At 49.6% G+C, this 15,172-nt stretch overlaps 1 protein-coding gene across 1 annotated transcript in view; it reads left to right on the forward strand.

Annotated features, from left to right (window-relative positions):
- Positions 1-15,172, forward strand: part of PTPRA (protein tyrosine phosphatase receptor type A) — a 64,339-nt gene that overhangs the window by 796 nt on the left and 48,371 nt on the right. The gene's annotated exons all lie outside the window — the stretch shown is intronic.

Here is a 15,172-nt window from a genome sequence, read left to right on the forward strand (position 1 = left end):
AAGGATTCCAACCAAAGTGGGTTTGATATAAGGAAATGTTGAGTTAGCAAAAGCAAAATGGGATGTGTGTCCTGGTGATTTTTGCAGGCAGGGTTTGTTTAAAGCGTTTTTTTGCTGTGGCTTCCAGGTATGCAGATTCACCCTGCCTGGGGATGAAGTGTGTACATATGGTTTGGTATTTCCTTAAAATGCTCGCCTAGGTTCCTGTTGACAGGACTTGGACCAATCCATGATTTCATTTAAAAACTTGGAACTGTTTTGCCAGCCCGGGATGGTACCGCCGCCCCAAACTGCAGGGACTTGTGATTTTATGTACGTCTTCCATGACTAACTGCTTCCACTTCCAAATTTGCAAGGCTCAGCAATGTGTTCCGGACACATTAGTTTGTGTATACATATATATGTATGTGTTTTACTGAGCTGAGGTTGGTACCAGGCTTTTGCTGCATGTGTTTTTGTCCTAGTGACCGACTCCCTTTTTGGCTTTGATGGAAGAGCTCCCATTGAGATCAGTAGCTGAACAGCTCAATAGTTTGCTATGAAGTGGCCAACCATCCCCCAAAAGTGGCCTTATCCTTGTTACATACCTTCTCCATAGCTGATGCCAAGGGAGGAGTAAATTTGATTTGATTTTGGCTAGAGTGAGAGATGCGGAGAAAATTTTGCCTATGAAGTACTGTTAATTTTAAGAGCCTACAAGGCAATCTGATGTTAAATCTTCTGCTTCTATAAGAAAACCCTTTACCGGGAGCAAAAGGTGGATGCGGATCCGACGTTGAGCATGAGTGCTCCAACCCTCCGGATAAAAGAGCAGGACACGGGGATGGGGTCGCCAGGCTTGTGCTCCTCGCCGTGGTACTGAGGGCCGACCATCCTAATGGTCCTGGGGACTGGGATGCTGCAGGGGCCTCAGCTTGGCTAGCAAATGCCCCGAGCCTTTTGCCCCCGGGGGGCTCTGCTAAAGGAATTTGGAGCTTTGCCTCTCTAAAACCGGGGTTATGAAACAGCCATTGCTGGTTGGAAGTGCTTTGCAAGTATTTTTTAGTGCATTTCTGGGTTCCTTTCAAAGTGGGTAATCACACATCACTTACTGAGTCAGATGCAGGTCCAGAGTGTTCAGGTTTGGATTAGGCAGCAGAGAACTAGTACCGGAAGGTTTCCCCTTTGGTGCATCCCCAGATTTCTAGGCTCTGTCCTCGCCGCTCACACTCACCAGTTACTGCCCTCTTTTGTCAACCGTTTCAGTAGTGTCTTACGTTTACGCTCACTCAGACTACCACAGGACATGATGCTGGTGGACTAGGGGGTTACATTTGCCCAATACAGGTAAATTTATTCCATATTTCAGCTTTTAAACCTAGTTAATGTCCTAAAGGCCTTGTAGATGTAACTGGAAACCTTGTTCCGGGCAGAACTTCCCCCCAAGGTCTGGGAGCATCTCGTGTGAGTGGAGGTTTTGCTGGGATAGCGTCTATCAGGAATTTTATTCCTAACTTCCATCCTAAGATGCTGTGACCTGTCACAACGTATTTATTGCTCAGTTACCTCCATCACAGAGAGGTGCATTTCACCATGAGCCGAGGGACTGCACAGAGCGGATGGAGTTGGGGTTAACAGCTGCTGTGTGAGAAATGCAACACCAAACGTCATCCTCCCAAAATCAGGTTGGCTGGAGCAGGGCCAGTTGCAGATTCTTGAAAACGCGGATCGAAGCCTTCCTCCCAGAAACCAAGGGGAATCCACGTTGATCTCTCTGGGCTGCAAATGAGCTGTGCTTCCTGCTTGCAAACAAATCAATTAAGTTGATTTAAGCTGAACCAAGAACACTGCGTTCCTGGAGCAGAGAGGGGAGGGTTAGAAACAGACCCGCGAGCAAGCGCGGCCGCCTCTCCGAGGGCAGGAATGGGAATTCAGGCTCCCCTTTCCCGATGAGGGGGGATCAGTCGTGCTCCCTGATACCTCGGGGTACCGCAGCTGGGGACGTGCGCAGGGCTTTGCTGCCTGTCCGGGCTCAGCCTGCTGCGTAGGAAGGTGTCACCAAGCCGTGGTTGGGATTTTCCAACCAGGTTATTTCCATGAGGGTGACACTTCATAACGAGGAGCTAAGAGAGAGGTCCCAGGTGATGCCCAAAACGTGCTGTGAGAATGAGCGTTGCTGCACTCACTGCTGGGCCGTTCCCTCCTTCAGGCTCCTTCTCCCGAGCTTTTGCATCCCGACGCGCTCGCGGGCTCCTTCCAGCTGCGGTTCCTGGGAAGCTCCTGCCGCCTGGAGCGCGAGCGGCAAAACCAGAGCGCTTGATTTGACCCTGAGATGCTGAAACCACCGCGGCGCTGGCAGGGCTGCGGGTTCGAGAGCCTCCTTCCTGGCTCCTCGGTAGGTAGGTGAGCCCCTGACCAGGCTGGCAACTTCCTTCCGGGCTCTTAGCGAGCTTAATTTTCCACCGAATAGCAAAGGGGCTTTGGGGATTTTGCTTGTTTGAGGTTTAAAGCCTCTCTCACTGTTTCAAATGGAATTTTCCAACCTTTTAGCTGAATCTGGGCTATTTTGCTGAATCAGGCTGGTGCTGAACCTGTGCTGTAGAGTCGTAATTTGCCTTAAAGCTGGCATTCCTCTTTAATATTAGTGCTAATGTATTGCTTTACTACTTGCTTTTCAGCTAGGTCTGTAAGAGAGGATGGTAGCAGAGGTCACCTGCCTCTCTGTAACTCTAGTCATGCCCAAGGTCTCAGTTTGAATAAAACTTTTTTTCTATCAAATGTCTTGTTTTGGGCAGGAGGGGATAGGAGGGAACAGAAGTGTAATCTCTAACTAGTCTTAGCACCGATTTTCCTTTTTCTATTCCTTAAGTAGAAATCCGCGAGTGCTGTTTCAAGGGAAGCAACGCCAATCATTTTTATTTGTCCCTAAACTTCTCATCATGCTTCTCAGTTTGCCATCACGTAGAGATTGAGAGGCCCACGACGTGCAGGGATGGAGCAGGGGGAATGCCCTAAATCCCGGGAGGTGAGTTCCCGTCTGGGGCACGTGCTTGTGCAGACAGCAGCAGCATTCGGAGAGCTCAACTGAAAATAAACTTCAGAAAAATAAACTGAACGTAGACAGGCAGCTACAGCCTGGGGGAGCACCTGGTCTTGAGCCTCGGTGAGACTTTGCTCGTGCTTCTTTTTCCCCTATAGGTCTCCTATTGTTTCTCTGGATCCTGTCTTAACAGGTTTGCAGCAAACTCTAGGATGTGTTTGGAAAAGGGAAGGAAACCTCCTGCTCTTGCAGGCTCCATGGTGAGCCGTGGGGCGCTTGGGTTCTCGGTGCCCGTTTATATGTGGGTCCCTTCCTTTGAGCTCGCCTCAAGAGGTAGTGGGAGAAGAAACCTTTTTCTCTTAACGCCTGTGAAGGACAAGGAAACTTCCCCAAAGTTAGACTTCCTCTCCGAGGAGGCCCTGAGAAAAGCAAACAGTCCCAGTGCAAACAACAAGTACCTGCATGCACCGCTGTGCCTACCCACACACGCGTGCACACACACCGCGCGCTCCCCAGCAGCTCCCAACCTGAGAAAACGAAGATAAAATCAAACGACAAGTGAAGTTAATTGTGCTCCCAAGGCAACCGGAGATTGGTGAGAAGTGCTGGATTGAAATCTTGTGGGATTTATTATTTCTCCCCGTCCTTGCGGCGAGGTTTTGCCTTGCGGCTCTCCCAGGGCAATTCCCTGCTGACTTTGGGGAGGAGAGCTGGGTAGTTCCTGTGCCCGTCTCCTGCGGCTGGTTTCGGGTGATGACAGCTTTGGGGTCATGGGTGGCACAGGTGTCGCTGCCAAAATGCGGTTACCTTCCCTCCATACATGTTCTCTTGCATTTCCCTTGGCTGTGGCCTAGATGCAACTTTTTATGGTGGAAGAGGGCTTGCCTTGCTCTGCAAAGTGTATAGCACAAGTGTGGATTTGGTACAGAAGTTTGGGCTTTAGATTAAAAAAGAAGGAAAAAAATGGGGAAATGTGACTGAATCTTCTTGTTGTCATTCTACTTGCATATTTTCCCATTTCCTTTCATCCTCACCAAAGTTTGACCTGTGTTTTTTTTTTCTTTTTGCACAATGCTAAAATTGTTAGTGTGGCCTAAGCACCTTTCACAAAAGCCATCAGATAAAGTCACGTTCCAGGGAGTCTCAGGTGTCCTGCTGCTTTATGGAGGAATAGGAATGTGACAAAAATTCTTATGAATGTCAGTGCTGTTAGACTCCCTGTTAGACTGGTGAGGCGGTAGGGAGTAAGTGCATTGGAAATGTGCAGTTAAATGGTTAGTGGTTAAATGTCTTGCTTTTCGTTATGTGAACTTGAGAAATAAGAAGCTCCTTAGAAGAACCCAAGTCTTCGGGAATCTGACTGCAGGGGACCACAACACGCAGAAGTGGAGCAACCCAAATGCAACAGTGTTTCTTGTCATGTCCTCATGCCATAACATGAACCAAGGCCCAGCCATGGCCCATTAACTCCAGAATTTGGCCTCATGCCAAATCTCTGGGTCGGCGCCCTGCGTTGTCTCTGAGGTTGAAGCACCATCAGATGCTCTATGGGATGAATCGGCCATGCCCAGCATGTTCATATGAGTATTCAGACCTGTATGTCACCAGGAACATGTGTTGTTACCTCTTAAGATTGCAGATCTTTCCTCAAAGAGTCGAGAATAATACAAAACAGTGCCTCACTGTGCATGTTAAGCAAGAAAATGTTTTAAAAAACCCACAAAAGTAGTAGCCTGGCTTGGCATGGTTTTTCCTTCTGGCATCTTCACTCGGGTCCTGCGAGCCGTAATTCAGGGTGATCCTGTGGAAAGGAGAAGCGAGGTGCGGGAGCTGATCCGACTGCCCCAAGGGCGAGATCTTCTATAGCTGGGGCCAAGCACTGATCTCTTCACTTCCAGCTCAACGCTCCAGCACAGGGTAATGATTCTCTTTGGTTAATCTGTGCCGTACCTCTAAAGCCCTGGTGCTACCTGTGCGTGGAAGAATCCCACTGCAAGTTTTTGCTGGAGTATCTAGGAGCTGTTTGTTCTCCCAGACTCTTTTTTGCTTAAACTAATCTTTACATGCAGACCTAGCCTGGGCTGGTCTTGCACTGGTCTGGGAATCAGGGCTGCAAAGTTCCACAGTGTTCCTTGGGGAGCATGTTTTGAGCTCCTTCAAGCTAATGCTTGCTAGGTACAGGTACAGTCGGAGGTATTTATTGTAAAACCTAGAGCCCTTAAGAGGATAGTCAGTATTAGCCTTCCAGGTTTTGGTCTCAGACCTACTGGTGTGAGTTTCTGAGCAAGCAACACCCCTCTCAACCAGCAGATGTGCTGGGGCAGATCTTCCAGAAGAGAAGATCCAGGAGAGCAGGGGCAGAAGCACAACTGGATGCCTCCCAGGACAATGGGCTGGTAAATAGTATCCCCTATATGATTTATAAAAAACCTTAATTGAGGAAGGAGCGACTGATGTGGAGCTGATTGCTTTTCCTGCAAAGAAAGTGCAGGCCTAGCTGAGCAGGAGCTGAAGCCAGCGGTGCCCCTCCGGGATGGAGAGGCGAGAAGCCAGCGGCTGACGGCATCGGCACCTCCACTTGGCCGGGAGCGGAGCCGGGAAATGCTCGAGTTGTGGCTGAAGCTACTTGATGCTTATGTGTATCCTGTTTATCTTGTTTGGTCTGGCCATGAGCGTCGCAAAATCCAGACAGAAGCCAGGAGCTTCCTCTGAGTTGTCCTAATACTGGACAACTGGCTCTGCCCCATGAAGGACCTTCTGCTCCTACGCTGGGCGTGCGGACTTGTGGCAAGCGTGTCTGAAACCAAAACACACGGGTTTTGCTTTAATAGCTGGGCATCCACACAGAAAAGCGTCTGACTTCCCTGTCCTCTGGGATGAGGACATGAAAATCCCACGGAGCTGCAGGGTGCAAAACGTGGGGAGTCGAAAGAGCCCGATGGGAAAATGGAGCAAGCGAGACCAGTTAACTTCTCCATCCCAATCCCATATGAGGACAACACGCTGCAAGGATAGCAGCTTCCCTGACTCAGGAAGTCTTTTTTGGATTATTTTTATTTTATTTGTTGGTACGTTAACATAAAGCTGTGGATTGTATTAGGTGGTTCTTTGAGGGGTCTTTGTGCGTGGACATGGGGCCAACCGGACTTTGCCGTTGGCCAAGGCATAAGGACCATTTGTGGGGCACAACATGCCTCTGCCATGGTTCCTCCCATCCACTCTAAAGCTCTTCTCTGCATTGCAAATTATTTGGGATTTTTGGGGGGGATATATGGTGGAAAACTAGCTTGAAGTCCATACGTGTGCTGCTCTTGGGGTTTTTTTGCTCCCCTGCCGTCTTTGGGTGGAGATGGGTCTGCCTGCTGCCTTTGTGCCAAATGTCAAACTTGAAACAAAAGAAAACAAGCAAACCGAAAAAAAAAAAAAAACCCTTCTCAACTTCCTTTATTTTTTATTCCCTTTTGTGACTATTCCTAAAATAGTTGTGTTCTCCAAAGTCAGGGAAATGGGAAGAATGCACTTTCTGCGTGTCAGAGCCCGGAGGGGTCCAGCACAATCCAAACTGGAGGAAAACAAAAATTATGTATGTGCACACATATGTATATGTAATATCTAGATGTAGATAAGCTATTATCTGTATATTATAGATTTTTGTTCTGCTGTATTGGGTGAGGGTTGTTGAACTCACAGTATCTCCAGGACTCTCTTCAGCCTCATGGGTTTACCGAGACTCTGGGGCTGTAACATTTGGAAGGGAAATTAGTTGTTTGGGGGCCTGAGCTCCATTAAAGGGTTGAAATGCATCTTTCTGAGCCAGTTTAAAGATGAAACCATCCTGGGACTTGTCGCGAGCTCCTCAGTGGCTTCTTCCTTCATTAGGGGCTCGGAGTCGCTCACAAAGCTGAGGAGGGCTGGGGGCCCAAACGACTGAACTATCTTTTTTTGGTCCCGTTTGCAACTAGAGCTTGAATTTGTTGCCTCCTCTCTAAACCACAGATATGTTTGTCATTTGAAATTACACTTTAAAATCTTTATTTGGATTTCTTTTTAATTCATTCTTGCTCTGCAGTGCGTGAAGGCACCCTGGTTGATTGTCTAGGTTGGCAGTTTTTAGGATTATTGTAGCTTTTCTTTTTTCATTTCCAACTTAGCCCACAGGAGCCAAATTTCTGCCTCTCTTTCCAAAGAGAGGTAGAAAGTGCTATCTGCAACTAAAGGCGTTCCCTGCTGTGCTTAACACAGGAAGCAGTGGTGGTAACTGCTTGGGTCTGGTGATGATGATGAGCACCACATGCACACAGCTCAATTCTGCAAAAAAAAAAAAAAAGCATGTTTAGCATTTAACACAGCTTAAAAACATCTCCCTTAGAATTTGCATGCACGTCTAACAGTGTTTTTTTTATGAGTTTGTTGAGCTGAATTGTGTAGATTGGTCTTTCACTTACCGAGTGGGGAGGAAATGGCGCTAAAATCCAGTTTGGATTTGTGGCGATAAAATCCTTCCAGCAAAAGCAGGGAATGGCCTGCTCGTGTGGAAACCTGTTGTTGTGAAGATCACCATCTTCACCTGAAGGTTGCAGTAGGTGCTGATGATCTGGGGGAGGTCGGATGTCCCAGTTTGAGAGGGTGATGGCGATTATCTGCTCTGGGGTCCAGATGGGACCCAAAAGGAGTGAAAAAAATGAGATTGTTCATGAATATTTCATTCAATTTTCAAAATCAAGTCCCCCGATTGCCTTCCTACAATTACGTTCTGTGGGTGTGAGATTGGCAGCATTAACCTCCCTGCAAGTGGGAAGGGGGGGAGCGGAGAAAAGGATGCTCTCTTGATGAGGGTTGAATCAGCCTAATAATATTTTATATAGAAAAAATACCTACGTGAAGGAAAATAGCTTCACGATCCCCACGAAGAGGCACATTGCATTTATTTTTATTGTTATTATTTATTTGCAATTGCACATCTTGCATTTTCTGCATTTATCGTGTCACCTCCGAGTGTTTGGGGGAGATGAAGTAGCGCCTGGATTGCAAAGGCTGAACTGTTGAGATTTCCCGAGGAACCAGCAAAAAGCCAGGGATCTGCTTGAAACTCTTGTTATTTCTCCAGCCTGAGTGCCTGAGAGGAAGCGGGAATCCTCCGAGGAGCCGGGAATCCTCCGAGGAGCCGCGGATGGAGCGAAGGCTGCAGCGCGGCCGGCGCGGGCCTGGATTCTGCATTGCTGCTGTGGCTGCACGGAGCAGCTGCGGCTGCTGCCGCCCCTGGGCATCCTCCTCATCCTGTGCCCCCGCGGCAAGCTGCTCCGGAGCGGAAAACCGGGATCCTTTTCCTTGGCGAGAGCAGGAAGGGGAAGCAATGCGGGCTGGGCAGCAGCTCACTGGCTCAGCCCCGCTGCCCCACGCTCGTCACGATGCCAAAGGAGTCTCCTAGTGCCAAATAAGTGGTAGGTGGCAGCTTAAGGGGCAAACTTCCTCTCTCTGGCAGTTCCTCACTCATCAGGATCCTTTTGTGCAGACTCTACTCTGCCCTGTGAGCAGCCTTTGGGTACCGAGCCGCTTCTATTTGCTTCTCTGGCCTTGCTGACCCTTTCTTCAGAGGCAGAGATATCCAGAAGTCACCGCTGCTGCAATCCCTGCTGTTTAAAACTGGGAATAAAAGGCAAGATTGTCTTGTAAGATCTTTTCTTTAAAGTGAGGTTCGCGTGGAGCGCTCTTCGCTCTAGTTGCTGATATTGAAGGTCTTTTTATCTCTGACACCTTCGATCTTCTTTTGCTCTGAAGTCTTCTGTGTGATGCATCTGTCCTAGGAGCACGTCAGGAATGGGATGTGTGGGTCCTCTCTGGCACAGGCCTTCCGGGATATAAGTAGTTGCTAACTGAGATGTAGCTAAGTGCAACAAACGATGATCCACTCCTAAAATACGATGGATGTTAAAGGAATCGAGGTGGGGAAATTTCCTCTGGGGTTGAAAATTCACTCTGGCTCCAAGGGTGCTGGGAGCAGGAGCACTGAGCATCATGGGCTTACAGCAAATTACAACAAAAATTGCCCGAACTGCTTTTTGGCAGCTGGAGAAACTTGTGTGGGCAGGTCCGGAGCACTGCGGACCATGCAGATTGGCCCAGGAATGTCCCACCCCATGGAAAACCCAAGCATGGAAAATCTGCCACCCGGGTTTGTGCGTATCGGTGTAGGGACACACCTTGCACCTTCTTTTTCCCTCTTCCACACGTTATTTCATGGCCTCCCACCCCTCCACAGCAGGGAGGAGCTGGTGCTCTCGGAGGACCTGGGCTGCTGCCCTGAAACCTTCTGCTCCTCTGCTCTTCTGCTGCAGTCAGCAGTTAAAGGAGGTCCTGGGGCGTCAATTTTATTCAGAGGCAACTAAAGTAGAATTAAATTCAATTTATACATATATATATATATATATATATCTCCATTGAAGTTACCAAAAATCTGGATCAGCAGCTGGGGAGACCTTGGTCACTGGTGTTTTCAGGGCTTTGACTCTTCAAAATTTGGGTGGAAAATCTGCATTATTTGGATGTTGTTTCCACCCTTGTCAATTAGCATCGTTTTTTTTTATTATTATTTTCAGTGCCAGGCCCTGAAAATGGGGCTGGATAACCCGATTTCATTCTTTCCTTTCCAAGGGCGCTGTGAGCATTTTTCTGTTCACATAGCCCATTCGGAAACACAAGAGCGTGCTCAGAGCACCTTATTTCTTGGTAACTTATCCGAAAACACAGAAACACGCGGCAGCACCTACGGGAAAAACCCTTTGCGCTCGCTCAGAGGGAAGCCCAGTCTGCACAGAGGCCTTGGTTAAAAATTATTTAAAGCGTCTCTTTGCAAAAACAGAAGCGGCCCCAACGCGCGGCTCGGGCCGCGCTGCCGGCGCGTGATGCGGCTCCCAATGAGCCGGCTCGGCCGCCCGAGGCCCCGTTGCTCCTGGTTACCTCCTCTTGGCACCGTTTTCCCGGCTTTTCGCCCGGGCCGTTTCGTTAGGCCGCTGCCGGCTGCTGCTCGGGTTTATTCCTCAAGCCCGGTTTAATGGGGTGCGTTAGGTGATTTTTGTAACGTCTCGCCACCCTTTTTTCCCCGTCCTCTTGCTATCTGGTTTTTGCCAGCTGATGTGTCGGGTTTCTCACCCGTGTTCAGTCAGAATAAACGCAGTGTGCGCTGAAAAATGCAGTGTGCACCAGAAAAATAAAGGTTTTCTCATTCAGCTCTGGGAAAAAAGTCACCCCAAAGTCACCCAAAGTCATCATGTCAGCAATGTGATTTGCAAATAGAGGGACTATTTCTCATGTCAGTCCCTTGAAATGAGGTTGGGAAAGCTGTGTTGGCCAAAAAGTTAGAGGGTGCGTTAGCTGTGCCCTCTTTATAGAAAGAAACAGGCAGGCAAGGTGCTAGCAAGAGTGTTTTATAGCGACGTGTCTGTCCCAGGCTTAATCTTGAAGATACTAATAAAAGTCCTTGCTAATTTAAACCAGTTTAAACCAACGTGCAGCCTCCTCCCACGAGCACTGCTGTCCACAGCTGTGCAGCAGCTTTGGGGGGCACTCTCCGTGGAAGGTTTATTTCCCTTGGATGAAGGATGGGAGTGAAGTTGAGCTTAAAATGTTGAGTTTTAACTGGCGGCGCGGGTCCCAGGGCTCCGGGGTGGGGATCCTTGTCCGCATTGCTCCTGGGATGCTCCCTCCTCCTCCGTGCAGCATTAGCCTTGCGGAATAACAGTGGTACCGTGGCTGTGCAGTGCCCGCTCTCCATCTGAACTTGCGACCCGCAGGAAAAGGGAAAAAAACAAAGCACAATATCCAGCCTGCAACAATGTCGTATTTATATCTCCAGCGCAAAAATCCATCTGGTCGGAGGAATGAAGAACATCCTCTTGCTGGCCGGAGCTATAACCATTTTTAGGCATCTGGCCGGCGCTCGTTTCTCGGTGCTCGCTCCTCTCCCACAGCCCAAGTGGCAGCGCGAGGCCGCGAGCCGCCTGGTACCGAGTTATTCCATTAAAGAAGGGAGCGGCGGGCGAGGAGACCTCCGTGCACGGGGTGGCGCGAAGGCCCCGGCCATCCCCGCGGCGCCCGGCCTCGCTTCCCGCTCCAGCGGCAGAGCCGCGGGACACTGCAACGGGGCGAGGACCTGCGCGAGCCGAGGGGTGGGAAGGAGCCACGCTGGGCGAGGGGAGCGCCCTTGCTGCGTGCCGAAGGGCTTTATGTATATATTCACGCGTATACATATATATTTATATATTTTTCGCCCCTGTGCGAGTGCAGGAGCGAGCTGTGGAGGCTCCAGGGCAGCTGGTTTATCTCGGGTGTGTCTTTGCTGCTGGCCCTTATCAGGTGTGTCCTGGCGAGCCCAACCGCTCAAACAAACCCTTTTGCCAGGGCCCGAACGGGCACCCGGGCTCCCCTAGCGTGTTTGGCCAGGGCTGGTGTCCGCGTTGTTTTAGTTCAGGGTGGAATCTGTCCACAGGAGAAAACATAAATTAAAAAAAATCTTTTCTGCTGGGCAAGAAACTCCCCTCCCTCCACTTACTGCTCGCGGAGCATCCCCTGATCTCAGTGTGCTAAGGCTGCCGCTCCTCTCATGTTTTCACCCCTCATTTTTGCTCTTTTTTGGCGATATTTCCTTTCTGTTCACTTTGCCAGGGGTGGCTTCGCTTTGTTTGCCGCGTCTGCCTGTAGCAGCTCAGATCCTCCAGCCCCTCGGCGCCCTGGTAGGACTTATAGCGTTTCCAGCCCATGAGGTCTCTGGGGTGTGATGGTCTGGAGAGGCAAAGCTGCTCGGGGCTGCAGTAAATAGGATCCTTTTGTAGCTATACGGTCCAAACTGCAAGGAAACCAAGCCCCATTCAGGCAGAGAGCATTGCAGACCTTTCGCTTGGGCTCCTATTCCTTGTACGTCCCGGCACTTAACCACTGTTAATGTGAAAATTTATCACTTCCACCGTGTGCTGTGCGGCGTGTTGAATTTGGCCTCCCTGCGGCGCGGTAACGATGACCATGTGGCTGCCCCATCCTCATTGTAAGTCCTGTAGCTCCGGGTCCGTTCTTGGTCCTTTTTTGCAGCATGTTCTTTTCCCGGGCCAAACGCCAGAGTATCTGTCATGGGAGATGACCCCGGCTGAATCCTGGAGAACAGACAGAGCTTGCATCCGCCTTGAAGTGAGAGAGTCTGGGCTTTTTCAGCATGGGGATCCCATCGATTCGCACCTGCTTTTGGTAGGCGAATCGAAGGCAGGTGGGGACTTGGAGAAGGATGGTGGCCGTGCAGGGCTCCTCCATGCTCAGGAAGCTGCTCCTTAGGGTCTCTGCAGAGCCATATTCCATTAGGGACCATGAAGAGGGGCCTATGTGAGAGAAGAAATGGTTAGCAGGAAGGTGGATTAGTAGCACAGACCTGTAGTTTATGGGCATTGCTGTCAATGAAGCACAAGGAGGATAAGCTGCCGCTTGATGCTTCATTCGTTCCTCCTACGTCCTTGTTCATTCAGCTGCTGAGATTCAGAGTTTTTTTCTCTCAGGGCAAGGGCTGTCAGGGATCCTCAACACGGCAGCTTGGTCAGCATCCCCATCGCTGCTGTAATCCTGGTGGTGACTGGAAGGAGGAAGGTTGATTTTTTTTATTTCTTTGCAAGGATTATTTCATTTCCTCGTGTTAAGGATGGATAAACCAAAGTGCAGGGAATTTGAGGTCTTTTTTTTTTTTTTTTTTTTTTCCTTTTTGCAAGTGCGTTTGCACTGCAGCAGTCAATTTTTCTAGCAGCCTTTCCCTGCCACGGTCTATCCTGTGCATCGCATTGGGCATTAGGGTGAGAAGCTTAGAGAGAAGAGTCATTTGGGAAGTGGGATCGTTTAGAGGAGAGAACAGGAAGGGAAAAGGATTTCGGATGAAGTCACTGTGGCACAACGATAATCCCAGGAGATCTTCTCACCCCTTCTCCTCCGCAGTCTGGGCTTTGCTCTGGGGCAGGGGCTGATGATCCCCTTGCCCGGTACCTGGCAGCACAACGTCACCGTTGTCGCCCGTAGCAGCTCGCCCTCAACGCGGGCCCGGCGGATCGCGGCGGCTTGCAAGCACTCTGTGCAATCATACTGTCCTAGTTAGCATAATGATACTAATTTATGCACAAATTGTCCTCATTTATGTGTGTGGATATGTAAGATTAAGCCAAGCGTAGAGCCGAGTCCTGCTTTAATGCAACTATTAATGCTACGTGCAGCCTTACAGGGTACTGGGTGTGTGTGTCTCAAGAAACCGTGCTCCAAAATCGTGGGTTTTTTATGTTTTTGCAACAATAACCCTCATGCTGCTTTGCCCCAATGTTCTGGTAGCAGCAGCACTGGCTGGTGGCGGGAGGCAACGGAGAATAAAGGATTCGTGTATGGAGATTAGTCTGGATTAAAGGCAGCTTTAATTTGCCTTGATAGCCTTGGCTTTCAGCTGGATTACCCAGGCGGTGGGATTTGGTTCTGTCTAGCCAACTAATACCGGGCTTACCGTTCCTTTAATTATTTTAAGAAGAGAGGGAGCATTCCTTTAACCATAGGCTGCTTTTGTGAACCCCGTGTGGAGCAGATCTTGAGCGTTTCTGTGTATAGTTTTATACCGTTAACCCTAACAAACCAAACCAGTCTGCAGCTGTCATGGTCTGAAGGCCCATCCAGCGCCACAGCTCCCTGAGCACTTCTGGCCTGCAGAGGTTCAGCAGCTTCGGCGAGTGAAGCAGGGTTTTGCATTGCACTGCGTTGGGCACGGTCCTTAGCCTGCTCCTCAGGAAGGGCTGGGGAGCTGGGCCTTTCTCAGGTTCATCCCTGTCTTCGTCCGTCAGCGTCGTTGCTGTTTCAGGGAGATCATCGTGCTGCTCGTCCTTATCTTGTGGTAGTCCCCGGCCACCACGTGGACACGGCTCTGTGAGAAGCGATTAGGAGCTGTTTGCTGCCATGTGCTTAGCGCTGCCCGGGCCGTTTCCCTTGATGGAAACTGCTTGCAGCGTCGGGGTTACCGAGCTCGGAGATAATCACAGAATCACAGAATGGTTGAGGTTGGAAGGGACCTCTAGGGAGAGATAAGCCGCCACTGTTGTCTGTTGATGTGTAAGCGTGGTTGGACCCGACACACGTGTGGGCCCGACGTATAATAGCGGGCAGATCTACCTGATAAATACATCTTCATCCAAACCCGTGTAAATAACAGAGGTGGTCTAATCAGATCTGCCCGTAAGATTTTCTCGAAAGTGGTTTTCAACGTGGGCTGTTTCAGCTGTTCCACACTTGAGCAGCTCGGGTGCATGTCCGAGCCACGCTTCCCTTGTCGGAAGGGACCAGGTTTATGCGTCGCTGCGAGTCACGCTTCAGGAGACAGTCTGCTCTTCTCCTACTGGTGACGTTTTACAACTATTCAAACACACCTCTTGCTCCCAACTGTTCAGACCTGTTGTGTTGACTCGTGTCTGCTTTGGGTCAGGGCCCTCAGTCTCCTTTGTTTTCCTTTCCTTTGTATTTCCTTTCCGAGTTACCTTTCCAAAGTAAGTTTTTGCACCAGCGTGATGTCTGCTTCATCCTGGAAGGAGATGTGAGCAGAGACTGTGTGTCTTGCTCCAAGTTTGGTGAAAATTCAGCTCTATCCCTGCCTCCCTTTTAGCTATCGGGATGCTGCTGACTGCAGTGCAACTCCAAGCAGGAGGACCAAGGAGAATCTTTGGCTCCTTTAAGACCTTCCCAAGCTGGTTGTGAATGTTAAATCCGGAAACTTTTATTTTCTTGCACTTCTCAATGCAGTCTGATGTTGCATTTTGAACTAGGAGCTTTGAGAACACATAAATAGACCAGGGAAATATTGATGGTATCGTTCCTTATGGAAACTTCCTCATCTCATCTTATAAAATGCGCCTGGAAATTCCCTACTTTGTTTTAAAAGCCATGTAGTTAACTAGCTCATCAGGGGGATGGAAGGACCTCATCCCCATTTTCCAGAGCCAAGAGGACAGACTGCAGCCTTGGCTACCTTTCCATAGTGGCCTGGAGGGGAGGAGATTCTTCTGTCCCTTGGAAGCAGAACTCCTACGAGGCATCGCGACTTGGGAAAAGCTGGATTGTAAGGAGGAAATTGCAGGAAGTTTGGGGAGGGCAATAAGCTCG

Source organism: Tinamus guttatus, unplaced genomic scaffold (genome assembly GCF_059628265.1).
Source record: "Tinamus guttatus ecotype Peru unplaced genomic scaffold, ASM5962826v1 Tinamus_guttatus_pri_ptg000218l, whole genome shotgun sequence".
In the NCBI taxonomy this organism is placed as follows: domain Eukaryota; kingdom Metazoa; phylum Chordata; class Aves; order Tinamiformes; family Tinamidae; genus Tinamus; species Tinamus guttatus.